At 38.8% G+C, this 14,316-nt stretch overlaps 1 protein-coding gene across 6 annotated transcripts in view; it reads left to right on the top strand.

The window, feature by feature from the left end:
- The window catches only part of TTBK2 (tau tubulin kinase 2), a 178,606-nt gene that overhangs the window by 53,247 nt on the left and 111,043 nt on the right, over window positions 1-14,316 (top strand). The window contains exon 2 of one of the 6 annotated variants that reach the window (XM_030930652.1): window positions 13,870-13,923. The exons of the other annotated variants lie outside the window; for them this stretch is intronic. The gene's annotated coding sequence lies outside the window, so the exon portion shown is untranslated. The remainder of the gene's footprint in view (window positions 1-13,869; window positions 13,924-14,316) is intronic. 6 annotated transcript variants of the gene reach the window in all.

Genomic DNA, 14,316 nt, shown 5'->3' with positions numbered 1-14,316 from the left:
ACTCATGTGTTTAGAAGTGCATTGTATTAATCTCCATGTATTTCAGAATTTTTCCAGTTGTCTTTCTAATATTGATCTCTAGTTAAATTCCACTGTGTTCTGAGAGCAGACATTGTATGATTTCTATTATTTTGTTAGGGTATGTTTTATAGCACTCAGAATGTGATCTGTCTTGGTGAATATTCTGTGTGAGCATGAGAATAATGTGTATTCTGCTGTTGTTGGCTTAAGTAGTCTGTAGATGTCAGTTATATCTAGTTAATTGATGGTGTTGTTTAGTTCAGCTGTGTCTTTACTGATTTTCTGGCTGCTGGATCTGTTCGTTTCTGACAGAAGAGTTTTGAAGTCTCCAGCTGTAATAGTGCATTCGTCTTTCTCCTTACAGTTCTATTGTTTTTTACCTCATGTAGTTTGAAGCTCTGTTGTTAGATGCATGCATGTTTCTAGATATTATTAGGTACATAGTATATGGCTTCTTAGAGAATTGACCCCTTTATCATTATGTAATACTCTTGTTATTATTACTATTAATTTTCTTGGGGATGTACTCACTAGGTTGTTCGGGCTGGTCTTGAACCCCTGACCTCAGTGATCCTCCTGCCTCAGCCTCCTGAATAGCTGGGATTACAGGTGCAAGCTACTGTGCTTGGCTATGATGCCCTTCTTTATACTTGTCAATTTTTTTTACATGGAGCCTGCTCTGTCAAATTAATATAGCAATATTTACTTTCTTTTGAGTATTAGTAGGGTATATAATTTACATCCATTTACTTTATTTGCATTTACATACTTAAAGTGAGTTTCTTGTAGACAACATACAATTGGGTTTTGTTTTTTGATTTAGTCTGTCCAGTCTCTTTTATTTGGTACATTTAAACCATTGATGTTTGAAGTGATTGTTTGTATAGGTAGATTAATATCTACCATTTTTGTTACTGTTTTCTATTTGTTGTCTTCTTATTTGTTTCTTTTCTTTTTTGAGATGCGGTCTCACTTCGTCACCCAGGCTAGTGTGCAGTGGTGTAATCATAGCTCACTGCAGCTTTGAACTCCTGGGCTCAAGTGATCCTCTTGCTTTGGCCTCCTGAGTAACTGGGACTACAGGTGTGTGCTGCCATGCCTAGCTAATTTTTAAAAATTTGGTGGATACAGAGTCTCACTATGTTGCCCAGGCTGGTCTCCAACTCCTGGCCTCAAGTGATCCTCCTGCCTCAGCCTCACAAAGTGCTGGGATTACAAGGGTGTGCGCCACTGTGCCCAGCCTGTTGTTGTTGTTGTTGTTTTGTCTTCTTTTTCTGTCTTTTGTAGTTTTTGTTTTTGTTTTTAGATAGAATCTCGCTTTGTCGCCCAGGCTGGAGTGCCAGTGATGCAATCTCCGGCTCACCGCAACCTTTGCCTCCTGGGCTCAAGTGATCCTCCCACCTCAGCTTCCCAAGTAGCTGAGACTACAGACGCGCGCCACCATGCCCAGCTAGTTTTTGTATTTTTGGTAGAGGCAGGGTTTCACCATGTTGGCTAGGCTGGTCTCATGTTGGCCAGGCTGGTCGAACTCCTAACCTCCATCAGTTCACCCACCTCGGCCACCCATAGTGCTGGGATTACAACTATCGCACCCAGCCTTCTCTCCTTTCTTAACGTATCAATTATACTTCTGTTTTTAGTTTTTTTAGTGATTGCCCTAGATTTTACAGTACAAATCTGTAACTAATCCAAGTCCACTTTCAAATAACACTATACCACTTCAAAGGTAATGTGAAGGTATTTTCTTGTAATAAAATGATCCTAATTTCTCCCTTCTGTCCTTTATATCATTATAGTTGTCATATATATTCAGCATACATAAGCATATATATATTTATATGTGCAAAATATATACGTAAGCATACATAATTCAATACATTGTTGCTATTATTATTTTGAGCAAACTGTTATTTGTTAGATCAATTAAGCGTAAAAAAATAATTTATTATGTTGCCTTCAATTTTTCCTTCTTCAGATCTGGTTTTCTACCCTATATCACTTTCCTTCTCTCCAAAGAACTTTTAACATGTCTTGCAAGAGAAGTCTACTACCAAAAAATTACCTCAATTTTTGTCTGAGAAAGTCTTTCTCCTTTACTTTTGAAGGATAATTTCGGGGGGTACAGAATCTAGGTTGGTGAGTTTTTCTCTGAACACTTTTTGTTTTTCTTTTTTTTATATGGAGTTTTGTTCTTGTTGCCTAGGCTGGAGTCCAGTGATACTATCTCGGCTCACTGCAACCTCTACCTCTTGGGTTCAAGGGATTCTCCTGCCTCAGCCTCCCAAGTATTTGCAATTATAGGCGTGTGCCACTACGCCTGGCTAATTTTGTATTTTTAGTGGAGACCAGCTTTTTCCACGTTGGTCAGGCTGGTTTTGAACTCCCGACCTCAGGTGATCTGCCTGCCTTGGCCTCCCAAAGTGCTGAGATTATACGCATGAGCCACCACACCTGGCCTTCTCTGAACACTTTAATATTTCACTTTGTCCTTTGCCTGTTTTAAAATAGGGTGATTTGTTTTTTATTGTTCATTTGTTGAAGTTTCTTATAAATTCTGAATGTTAGACCTTTGGAGGATATATAGTTTGCAAATAATTTCTCCCATTCTGTAGGTTGTCTGTTTACTCTGTTGGTAGTTTCTTTTGCTTTATGAAAGTTCTTTAGTTCAAATAGGTCCTACCTGTCATTTTTTGTTATCGTTGCAGTTACTTCTGGGGACTTAGCCAAAAAGCTTTTGCCAAGGCCAGTGTCAACAAAGGTATTTCCTAGGTTTTCTTGTAGGATTTTTTACTTTGAGGTCTTACATTTAATTCTTTAACACATCTTGAGTTAATTTTTGTATATGGTGAAAGGGGTCTAGTTTCAGTCTTCTGCATATGGCTAGCATGTTATCCAAGCACCATTTATTGAATAGGGAGGACTTTCCCCCTTTCTTGCTTTTGTTGACTTTTGTCAAAGATCAGATGGTTATAGGTGTGTGGTTTTGTTTCTGGGTTCTCTAACCTGTTCCATTGGTCTGTGTGTCTGTTTTTGAGACAGTACCATGCTGTTTTGATTACTGTTGCTTTATAGTATAGTTTGAGGTTGGGTAATATGATGCTTTGTTCTTTTTCGCTTAAGACTGCTTTGGATATTTGGGTTCTTTTTTGGTTCCATATGAATTTTAGAATTTTTTTTTCTAATTCTCTGAAAAATGACATTGGTAGTTTGATAGGAATAGTGTTGAATCTGTAAATTGCTTTGGGTAGTATGGCCATTTTAACAATACTGATTCTTCCAATCCATGAGCATGGAATGTTTTAACATTTATTTATGTCATCTCTGATTTCTTTCGGCAATGTTTTATAGTTCTCCTTGTAGAGATGTTTTACCTCCTTGGTTAGCTGTATTCCTAGGTTTTTCTTTTCTTTTTTTTTTTTTTTAATTCTTTTATGGTGGCTATTTAAATGGGCTTGTGTTCTTGATTTGACTCTCAACTAGAACATTATTGGCCTGTAGAAATGCTACTGATTTTTGTACATTGGTTTTGTATACTGAAACTTCACTGAAGTTGTTTATCAGTTCTAGGGGCCTTTTGGTGGAATCTTTAGGGTTTTCTAGGTATAGAATCATATTGTTAGTGAAGAGAGATAGTTTGACTTCTTTTCCTATTTGGATGCTTTTTATTTCTTTCTGTTGCCTGATTCCTCTTGCTGGGATTTCCAATACTATGTTGAGTAGGAGTGGTGAGAGTAGGCATCCTTGTCTTATTCCAGTTCTCATGGGAAATGATTCTAGCTTTTGCCCATTCAGGATGATGTTGGCTGTGGGTTTGTCATAGATGGCTATTATTTTTATTAATTTTTTTTTTTTTTTTTTGGCGCAACAGAGTTTTGCTCTTGTTGCCCAGGCTAGAGTGTAGTGGTGTGATCTCGGATTACTGCAACCTCTGCCTTCTGGGTTCAAGTGATTCTCTTGCTTCAGCCTCCTGAGTAGTTGGGATTACAGACATGTGCCACCATGCCTGGCTAATTTTGTATTTTTAGTAGAGACGGGGTTTCTTCATGTTGGTCAGGCTGATCTGGAACTCCCGACCTCAGGTGATCCACCCGCCTCCGCCTCCCAAAGTGCTGGGATTACGGGTGTGAGCCACCGTGCCTGGCCATAGATAGCTATTATTTTGAGGTATGTTCTTTCGATGCCTGTTTGAAAGGTATTTATCATATAAATAAAAGGTATTTCTAGTCTGTTGAGGGTATTTATCATGAAGGGATGTTGGATTTTATTGAAAAGTTTTTTCTGCATGTAATTGAGATGACTATGACTATGTGGTTTTTGTTTTTAATTCTGTTTATGTGGTGAATCACATTTTTTTATTTGCATGTGTTGAACCAACTGTGCATCCCAAGAATAAAGCCTACTTGATCATGGTGAATTAACTTTTGGATGTGCTGCTGGATTTGGTTTGCTAGTATTTTGTTGAGGATTTTTGTGTCTGTGTTCATTAGGGATATTGGCCTGAAGTTTTCTCTTTTTGTTGTTTTTCTGCCAAATTTTGGTATCAGGCTAATGCAGGTTTCATAGAATGAATTAGGGAGGTGCCACTCATCCCCCTCCCCCTTTTAAAAATAGTTTCGGTAGGATTGATACCAGTTCTTTGTGCAGCTGGTAGAATTGGGCTGTGAATCTGTCTGATACAGAGCTTTTTTTTGGTTGGTAGGTTTTTCATTACTGATTCAATTTTGAATCTTGTTGGTCTGTTCAAGTTTTCACTTTCTTTCTGGTTTAATATTAGAAGTTTGTGTGTTTCCAGGAATGTATCCATTTCCTCTAGATTTTCTAGTTTGTGTGCTTAGAGGTGTTCATAATAATTTCTGAGAATCTTTTTTATTTCTGTGGGATCAGTTGTCATCCTTGTCATTTTTGATTGTGCTTATTTGGATCTTCTCTTTTTTTCCCCCTTTGGTAATGTAGCTAGTGGTCTATCAATCTTGTTTATTCTTTTTTTTTTTTTTTTTTTTTTTTTTTTTTTTTTTTTTTTTTTTGAGACGGAGTCTTGCTCTGTCCCCGGGGCTGGAGTGCAGTGGCCGATTCTCAGCTCACTGCAAGCTCCGCCTCCCGGGTTTAGGCCATTCTCCTGCCTCAGCCTCCGAGTAGCTGGGACTACAGGCGCCCGCCATCTCGCCCGGCTAGTTTTTTGTATTTTTTAGTAGAGACGGGGTTTCACCGTGTTAGCCAGGATGGTCTCGATCTCCTGACCTCGTGATCCGCCCGTCTCGGCCTCCCAAAGTGCTGGGATTACAGGCTTGAGCCACCGCGCCCGGCCAATCTTGTTTATTCTTTCAACGAATTATCTCTTTATTTCATTGATCCTTTGTGTGGATTTTTGAGTCTCAGTTTTGTTCAATTCTTCTCTGATTTTAGTTATTTATTTATTTTTGCTAGCTTTGGGATTAGTTTGTTCTCTTTTTTTTTCTATTTCTTCTATGCAAGATGTTAGATTGTTAATTTGAGATCTTTCTGACTTCTTGACGAAGGCATTGGGTGCTACAAACTTTCCTCTTAACATTGCTTTAACTGCATCCCAAATATTTTGGTAAGTTTTGTCTCTGTCTTCATTAATTTCAATGATATTTTTTATTTCTGCCTTAATTTCATTGTTCACACATTAGTTACTCAGGAACAGGTTAATTTCCATGTATTTTTGTAGTTTTTATAGATCTTTTTGGTATTGATTTCTATTTTTTGTTGCACTGTGGTCTGAGAGTGCTAGGTTTTGATTTTTTGAATTTATTGAGACTTGCTCTGTGACCTAGCATGTGGTCAGTCTTAGAATATGTTCCATGTGCAGATGAGAAGAATGTATATTCTGTGGTTATTGGGTGGAGTATTCTGTAGATGTCTATTAGGTCTAATTGGTTAAGTGTCGAGTTTAAGTTCAGAATTTCTTTGTTCATTTTCTGCCTTGATGATTGGTCTAATGCTGTCAATGGGGTGTTGAAGTCTCCCACTATGTGGGGCTAAGTCTTTTCATAGGTCAAGAAGAACTTGTTTTATGAATGTGGATGCTTCAATGTTGGGTGCATATATATTTAGAATAGTTAAGTCTTATTGCATTGAACCTGTTATCATCATGTAATGCCCTTCTTTGTCCTTCTTGATTGTTGTTGGTTTAAATTCTGTTTTGTCTGATATAAGAATACCCAGCTTTAGGCCGAGCTCACTGGCTCATCTCTGTAATCCCAGCACTTTGGGAGGCTGAGGCAGGTGGATCACCTGAGGTCAGAAGTTCAAGACCAGCCTGGCCAACATGGTGAAACCTCATCTCTACTGAAAATACAAAAAATTAGCTGGGCATTGTGGTGTGCTTGGGAGGCTGAGGCAGGAGAATCGCTTGAACCTGGGAGACGGGAGGTTGCAGTGAGCCGAGATCCGCCATTACACTCCAGCCTGGGCAACAAGAGTGAAACTCCATCTCAGAGAAAAAAAGAAAGAAAGAAAGAAAGAAGGAATACCCAGCTAATGTTTAATTTTTTGTGGAGATGGGGTCTCACTATTGTCTGAACTGAACTCCTGGGCTCAAGGAGTTCAGCTGGTCTTGAACTCCTGGGCTCAAGCAGTCCTCCCGCCTTGACTTCCCAAAGTGTTGGGATACAGGGATGAGCTACTGTGTCTGGCTAATTTTTGTTGTTGTTCCTCTATAGGTAAGGCTTGTTTTTCTTTTCCCTCTAGCTTCATTCAGAATTTTTTCTTTTTTTTCAAACTGCTTTTTCAGAGTCAGAATTGTTTCTTTATCTTTGATTTTTGATAGTTAAAAAATAGTATGTTTAGATGTAGGTTTTTGGGGTTTTTTGTTTGTTTGTATGTTTTGCATTTATCCACTTGGCATTTTCTGAATTTCCTGGATTTGTGGTTTGGTGTTTGACATTAACTTGGGGAAATTCTTAGTCATTGATTCGTATAGTTACGTGTTCCTTTCTCTCCCTTCTGGTGTTCCCTTTGTGTATGTTTGTGATACATCTCTTATAGTTGTTCCTTAATCCTTTCTTCTGTTTCTTTGTTTTCTTTTTTTGTCTTTGTCCTCTTTGATTTTCTCTTTTGGAGGTTTCTGTAGATCCTCAAGCTCAGAGACTTTTTTTTTTCTCAGCTGTGTCCAATCTACTAATAAACCCATAAAAGGCATTCATCATTTCTGTTACAATGTTCTTGATCTTTAGTGTTTCCTTTTTGTTCTTTCTTAGGATTTTCATCTCTACTTACATTACCCACCTCTTCTTGCATGCTGTCCACCTTATCCATTAGAGCCCTCAGCATATTAATCAATGTTGTTTTAAATTCCCAATCTGATTATTTCAACATCCCTGCCATGTTTAATTCTGATATTTGCTTTTTCTATTCAAATTGTGTTTTTTTGCCTTCTAGTGTTCCTTGTATATTTTTCTTGATGGCTAGACATAATGTACTGCATAAAAGCAACTGCTGAAAATAGACTATTAGTAATGTGGTAATAGGTGGAGAGAAGGGAAGTGTTCCATAGTTCTGTTATTAGTTCTCAGTCTTTTAGTGCACCTATACTTCTGGACTGTGAACTTCATAAGTGTTTCTAGTCCCCCCCAACCCCATTAGGTGAGACAGGATGGTTAGAATGGGTTGCATTTGGGTATTTCCTCTCCCCCAGATCAATTAAGCCTCAATAAAACCTCAGGCCAGGCATGGTGGCTCATGCCTGTAATCCCAGCACTTTGGGAGGCCGAGGTGGGTAGATTGCTTGAGCCCAGGAGATTGAGATCAGCCTGGGCAACGTGGTGAAATCCTACCTATACAAAAAATACAAAAAATTATCTGGGCATGTTGGTGTGCACCTGTAGTCCCAGCTACTCAAGAGGCTGAGAGGTGGGAAGATCACTTGAGCCCAGAAGGTCAAGGCTGCAGTGAGCTGTGATTGTGCCACTGCACTCCAGCCTGGGCAACAGAGCAACACCCTGCCTGATAAAATAAAAAAATAAAATAAAAATTAATTTAAAAATAAATAAATAAACTCCAGCAGGTTAGGTGTAGTTAACTTATTTCTCCTGAGGGCAGACCTTATTACGAAGAACAGAATGCTGTGGCATATTTTAAAAGGGTTCCTTTTCTTTTGCCCCTGCTGGAAGCATGAGGGAATTTTTCTCCTATATATACTGTGAGAAACTAGTTGAACTCCTGGAGGTAAAACTCACAAAAACATGACATCTGTCTAATATTTCTGTAAATTTCGGGGAACATACCTATGACTAGGTGCCCCTGAAGTTTTAAAGTCTTGGGCTTGTTGACACCTAGCCTCCAGCAATCTGTCAGTTGTAATTCAGGTTTTTCTACTCTGGCACTGGTTCCTGTGTATGATTCTGGTCTGGTATGTCATGACTGTCTGTGTCCGCCCATCTCTCTTTCCAATTTTGAAGGCAGCAGTTTGCTCTAAGAAGAGTTGGTTATTTTTTCACTTGTTTGGCTTTGTACTTGTTGATAGAATGGCATGGCAGCTTCGATGTTCCTCACTTGTGGAACTGGAAACGAAGACCCTTCCCCTAATTTTTTATTATGAAAAATTTAAATATGCACCAAAATAGAATTACATAATGAACATTCATGTATCCAAAACTCAGCTCAGTCTTAATAAGTATCAGTATTTTGGCCAATATTGTTGCAAATATATCCTACTCCTTCAATATTTTTCCCCCAAATTTCTGGAGTACTTTAAAAGAAAGTATAGACGTCATATAATTTTTTGAGTATGTATCTCTGTCTAACAAATGGGGGCTCCTTTGTTTTTATAATGAAAATATTCTTTATAGATAAATATACTTTGTTTTACAGATTTGTGTTCCTAGTTCCTAGTCAGAGAATCTGTGGAGATGGGGTAGGGGGTGTTTGGAGATGCATCAAAATTTGGCAGACATTACTTTGCCTATGAGAGCTTAGTTGATGATTGATGATTTTGTGAATCCATTAACTTTTTTTTTTTTCTGAGATTTTGTGAATCCATTAACTTTTTTTTTTTCTGAGACAGTGTCTCACTCTGTTGCTGGAGCATGATCTTGGCTCACTGCAACCTCCGCCTCCCAGGTTTAAGTGATCCTCATGCCTCAGCCTCCCTAGTAGCTGGGACTATAGGCATGTGCCACCATGCCTAGCTAAGTTTTGTATTTTTAGTAGAGACAGGGTTTCACCATGTTGGCCACGCTGGTCTTGAACTCGTGATCTCAGGTGATCCACCTGCCTCAGCCTCCCAAAGTACTAGGATTACAGGCGTGAGCCACCGAGCCTGGCCCCATTAACTTGTACTTACTGGAACATAGAAAGTTTTTGCCATTTATCCATTGCCAAAAAAACAAAAACAAACAAACAAACAAAAGTGTGTGAAAGTGTTTATGTAAGAACGTATTAGAAGTAGCTGTGTTAAGCCTTAGGGAAATTTGAGGGATCTGTATTTTTGAAAAGTGAAATCACAGGCTGTAGAATTTCCTCAGGTGACCAGTTTTAAGAATGGATTGGAGACTCATTGGAGAGGAAACCCGTATTCTCAGTTTTTCTTTTATTTTTTTAATGAATGGACTTTTTCTTTTTTTCTTTTTTTTTTTTGAGATGGAGTCTCGCTCTGTCGCCCAGGCTGGAGTGCAGTGGCCAGACCTCAGCTCACTGCAAGCTCCGCCTCCCGGGTTTACGCCATTCTCCTGCCTCAGCCTCCCAAGTAGCTGGGACTACAGGCACCCGCCACCTCGCCCGGCTAGTTTTTAGTATTTTTTAGTAGAGACGGAGTTTCACCGTGTTAGCCAGGATGGTCTCGATCTCCTGACCTCGTGATCCACCCGTCTCGGCCTCCCAAAGACTTTTTCTTTTTTTTTAGACAGATTCTCATTCTGTTGCTTAGGCTGAAGTATAGTGGCACAATCATGGTTAACTGCAGTCTTGAACTCCTGGGCTCAGGCAATCCTCCTGTCTCAGCCTCTTGAGAAGCTGGGGCTTCAGGTACATGCCATTATGCCCAACTAATTTTTTTTTTAAAAATTGTAGATGTGCGGTGTTGCTATATTGCCCAGGCTGGTCTTGAACTCCTGGCCTCACACAATCCTCCAGCCTTGGCCTCCCAAAGTGCTGAGATTACAGGCATGAGCCACCGCACCTGGCCCTAGACTTTACTTTTTAGAACTGTTTTAGGTTTACACAAAATTGAGTAGAAAGTACAGAGTTCCTGTATACAGACTTCCCATCCAGTTTTTCCTATTATTAACATCTTGCATTCTTGTGATACAAATGTTACAATTGATGAACCAATATTGATAGATTTTTTTTTTTTTTCTGAGACAGAGTCTAACTCTGTTGCCCAGGCTGGAGTGCGGTGGTGTGATCTCGGCTGACTGCAACCTCCGCCTCCCAGGTTCAAGCCATTCTCCTTCCTCAGCATCCTGGATAGCTGGGATTACAGGCGTGTGCCACCACGCCCGGCTAATTTTTTTATTTTTAGTAGAGACAGGGTTTTGCTATGTTGGCCAGGCTGGTCTTGAACTCCTGACTTCAGGTGATCCCCTGCCTCGGCCTCCCAAAGTGTTGGGATTACAGGCGTGAGCCGCCACGCCCAGCCTTACGTTTTTATTAACTGAAGTCCACAGTTTACATTAGGGGATTCTTTTCTTTCTTTTTCTTTTTTCACACACAAAAAAATTTTTTTAAAGTAGAGACAAGGTCTCACTATATTGAGAACTTGAACTCCTGGCCTCAAATGATCTTTTTGCTTCAGCCTCCCAAAGTGATTCCTTTCTTAATAATGTGAACACAATAGTATTGAAAACCTAACAAAATTAACTGTTATTTTACTATACCATCTCATATCTATCCAGTATTTAATTTCTGCCATTGTCTCAAAAATATCATTTTACAGGTGGCTTTGTTCAAATTAGGATTTATATACAAGGCAGGCATATTGCATTATATTTTGTTCCCCTGTCACAGAGTTTGTTCTCCCCTGCTTTTTTTTTTCCCTTGCCTTCCCATTTTTTTGTTGAAGGAATGAAGTTCTTAGTTTGATAAAATAGTCCAAAATCTGGATATGGCTGATTGCATCCTTGTGGTGTCTTTTAATGTGTTCTTCCATCCTTCATATTTCTTGTGAACTCTTAGTTAGATTTAGAGGATTAATGAGATTTGTGCTCTTGTTATTGTTGGGAAGAATCCATCACCTAGATTCATTGTTTTCATTAGAGATTGCAAAATGGTGGTTTTCCTAATTCTTTGATTCCTTCTAAATTCCTTAACTGGAATTATTCTACAAAGTAGAATGTTATTCCATCATTTGTTTCCCTGGTAATGTAGTTAGTATAGGAAGGACAGGATAAAGGGCTTGAGTTTTCTTCTATTTATCGATTTTCAGAATAGTAAGTTGTGGTCTTATATGACCAGTGTATTTGTTTTTTTGTTTTGAGTATCATTATGAACTCATGCCTTTTTCTATATTTTATTTCAAACCATTGAAATCTTTATCCTTTTGAAGCTTAAATTTCATATCTTTGACTAGTAGAAGCCCTTTTGCATTGGCTTTTGTGTTCTTCTTGCATAACTCCAATATTCTTTGATGTCGTCCTTGTTTTCTGGCACAGCAGAGTATTTCAGATGTTCCTTAAACTTTTTCTGTGCCATATTCGGAATCAGGAGCCCTGTTTCTCCTAGTAACTCTGTTTCCTTGTGTTGGGAAACAATTGAGACTGCAATATGACCACTGGGTACTAATTGCTATTGGGCTCACACACTTCTCTCAATAGGTTTTAGTAAGGACTGTATTTTGCCTTGTTTATTATCTTGTGCACTTTTCAACTTGTGTTATGGTATTTTAAAAAAATAAATTTTCAGGAGGTTGAGGCAGGAGAATCACTTGAACCTGAGAGGCCTGAGGTTGTGGTGAGCCAAGATTGAGCCATTGGACTCCAGCCTGGGTAACAGAGTGAGGCTTTATCTCAAAAATGAATAAATAAATAAATTTGTATTCTTGGTGGGGCGTGGTGGCTCACGCCTGTAATCCCAGCACTTTGGGAGGCCGAGGCAGGTGGATCAGGAGGTCAGGAGATTGAGACCATCCTGGCTAACACGGAGAAAACCCATCTCTACTGAAAATGCAAAAAATTAGCCAGGCGTGGTGGCAGGTGCCTATAGTCCCAGCTACTCAGGAGGCTGAGGCAGGAGAATGGCGTGAACCCGAGAGGCAGAGCTTTGCAGTGAGCCGATATCACATCACTGCACTCCAGCCTGGGAGACAGCGAGACTCCGTCTCAAAAACAAAACAAAACAAAAAGAACAGAAAAAAAAAAATTGTATTCTCTTTTAAATTGTAGGCCTCTGAAAAGGCAGAGATTGTGTATATTTAAACTTGACTTTTATATTATGCTTAGTGACAAAATAACAGCACAAAGTATCTTTATATTCAGTTATAGCATACATTTGTAAATTGATGTGGGAAGATAGCATAACTAACATACCTGTTCCATTTCTAGTTAGTTACTTCATAAACTTTATTGTTAGTTTTTTTCTGAGTGAGAAAAATAAATATTGAGGTTCTGGGATAATTTGCTGAAAAGTGCTGTAAATACTTGTTGATAGTCACCTTTCGATGACTAGGGCTCCGAGTCCCAAGACCGTGTCATATAGAGAGTCAACTCTTTATTATAATGGAAGACAGTCCCCTGGATCTTCCAGAAAATTTTCATTCGGTTTAAGGATTTGAGTTTTTTTGTTTTGTTTTGTTTTGTTTTTTAACTCTTGCATATAGGTTGGTTTAATGTTTTAGGAATTCACAGTATTGTAAAATTCCTGTTACAGTAAGTCCTCACTTAAGTCTCAATAGGTTCTTGGAAACTGCAACTTTAAGCGAAACAATGTATAACAAAACCAATTTTCTTTCCTCACTAATGTTATGACAGAATGACTTTGAACTCAATAAAGTTTTTCCAGGACCAGATTACGTTACATGTTGTTTTGCTTAAAGCCCAGAACCTCTCAATGACATTAAATGAGGACTTGCTGTATTTATATTTAGTGTATCTTTTTATCAAAGGAAGTCTTCTTAGGATCTTTAAAAGTTTATACATCATTTACTGGCATCTAATTGGATATAAATATTTACTTGAGCATAACAAAATGTTTTTCTTTTAAAAGTATTGTGTAGGCCAGGTGCAGTGACTCATACCTGTAATCCTAGCACTTTGGGAGGCCAAGGCAGGAGGATCACTTGAGGCCAGGAATATGAGATAAGCCTGGGCAGCATAGCGAGAGACCCTGTCTCTACAAAAAATTAAAAAAATTAGCCAGGTGTAATCATGTGCACTGGTGGACCCAGCTACTTGAGAGTCTAAGGTGGGAGGATCACTTGAACCCAGGGGTCAAGGCTGCAGTGAGCCATAATTATGCCACTGTGTTCCAACCTGGGTGACAGAGTGAGACCCCATGTCTAAGTAAATAAATAATTTGAAAAAAATTCTGTAGATCTGATTTCTCATTTATTCTTTCTTTTTCTTTTTCTTTTCTTTTTGTTTTTTTGAGACGGAGCCTTGAACTGTTGCCCAGGCTGAAGTGCAGTGGTGCCATCTCGGCTCCCTGCAACCTCCACCTCCTGGGTTCAAGCAATTCTTCTGCCTCAGCCTCCTGAGTAGCTGGGATTACAGGAGCGCTCATTTGTTCTTATGTGTGTTCCCTCCATAGTGTGTTCAATCTGACAACGTTGGTTGTATTTAAAAATCACTACTTACGTCAGTGATTGAATAGAAAGTTGTTTGGCCCTGCTGTTCCATCTTAGTTCTTCATGCTGCGAGTGATCAGCATCATCTCTTGTACTTTTTCATTTTTCAGTGTACCGTCCTGAGTAGAGCTGATGTTCTTCTGTTTATTCCCTTGGGTGAGAAGGTAATTAATTGAAGAATTATTTAATTATTTAAAATTTTTCTTCTTTCCATCCTGTAAAGTGAGTGGAGGTCCAACTAATACCAAAAAATACCAATAAATGTCATCATTTGATAATGAAACAATTTTATTCTCAGTTGAGATATTTGGGAATTAATTTGTCTTGCCTCATATAAAGTCAGGAAAACTACATTTTTCTTTATAGGTCATGAAGGGGAAATGATTTTGTTCTGATTTTCAGGGATTTTTTTTTTTTAACCCTGAAATATTTGGTCCTGGATTTTATTTTTGCCTTTTAGACTACAGAGCACAAGCTGAGAGTTGGGAAGGAGGGTTACTATTACAGGAGAGCGACTGCACCTGTCCTGCCGTGCCTGTTTAAAGCCTCCATGTTCT

This window comes from Rhinopithecus roxellana, chromosome 5 (assembly GCF_007565055.1).
Source record: "Rhinopithecus roxellana isolate Shanxi Qingling chromosome 5, ASM756505v1, whole genome shotgun sequence".
Taxonomy (NCBI): domain Eukaryota; kingdom Metazoa; phylum Chordata; class Mammalia; order Primates; family Cercopithecidae; genus Rhinopithecus; species Rhinopithecus roxellana.
This window is presented reverse-complemented; position numbering and strand designations above follow the sequence as displayed.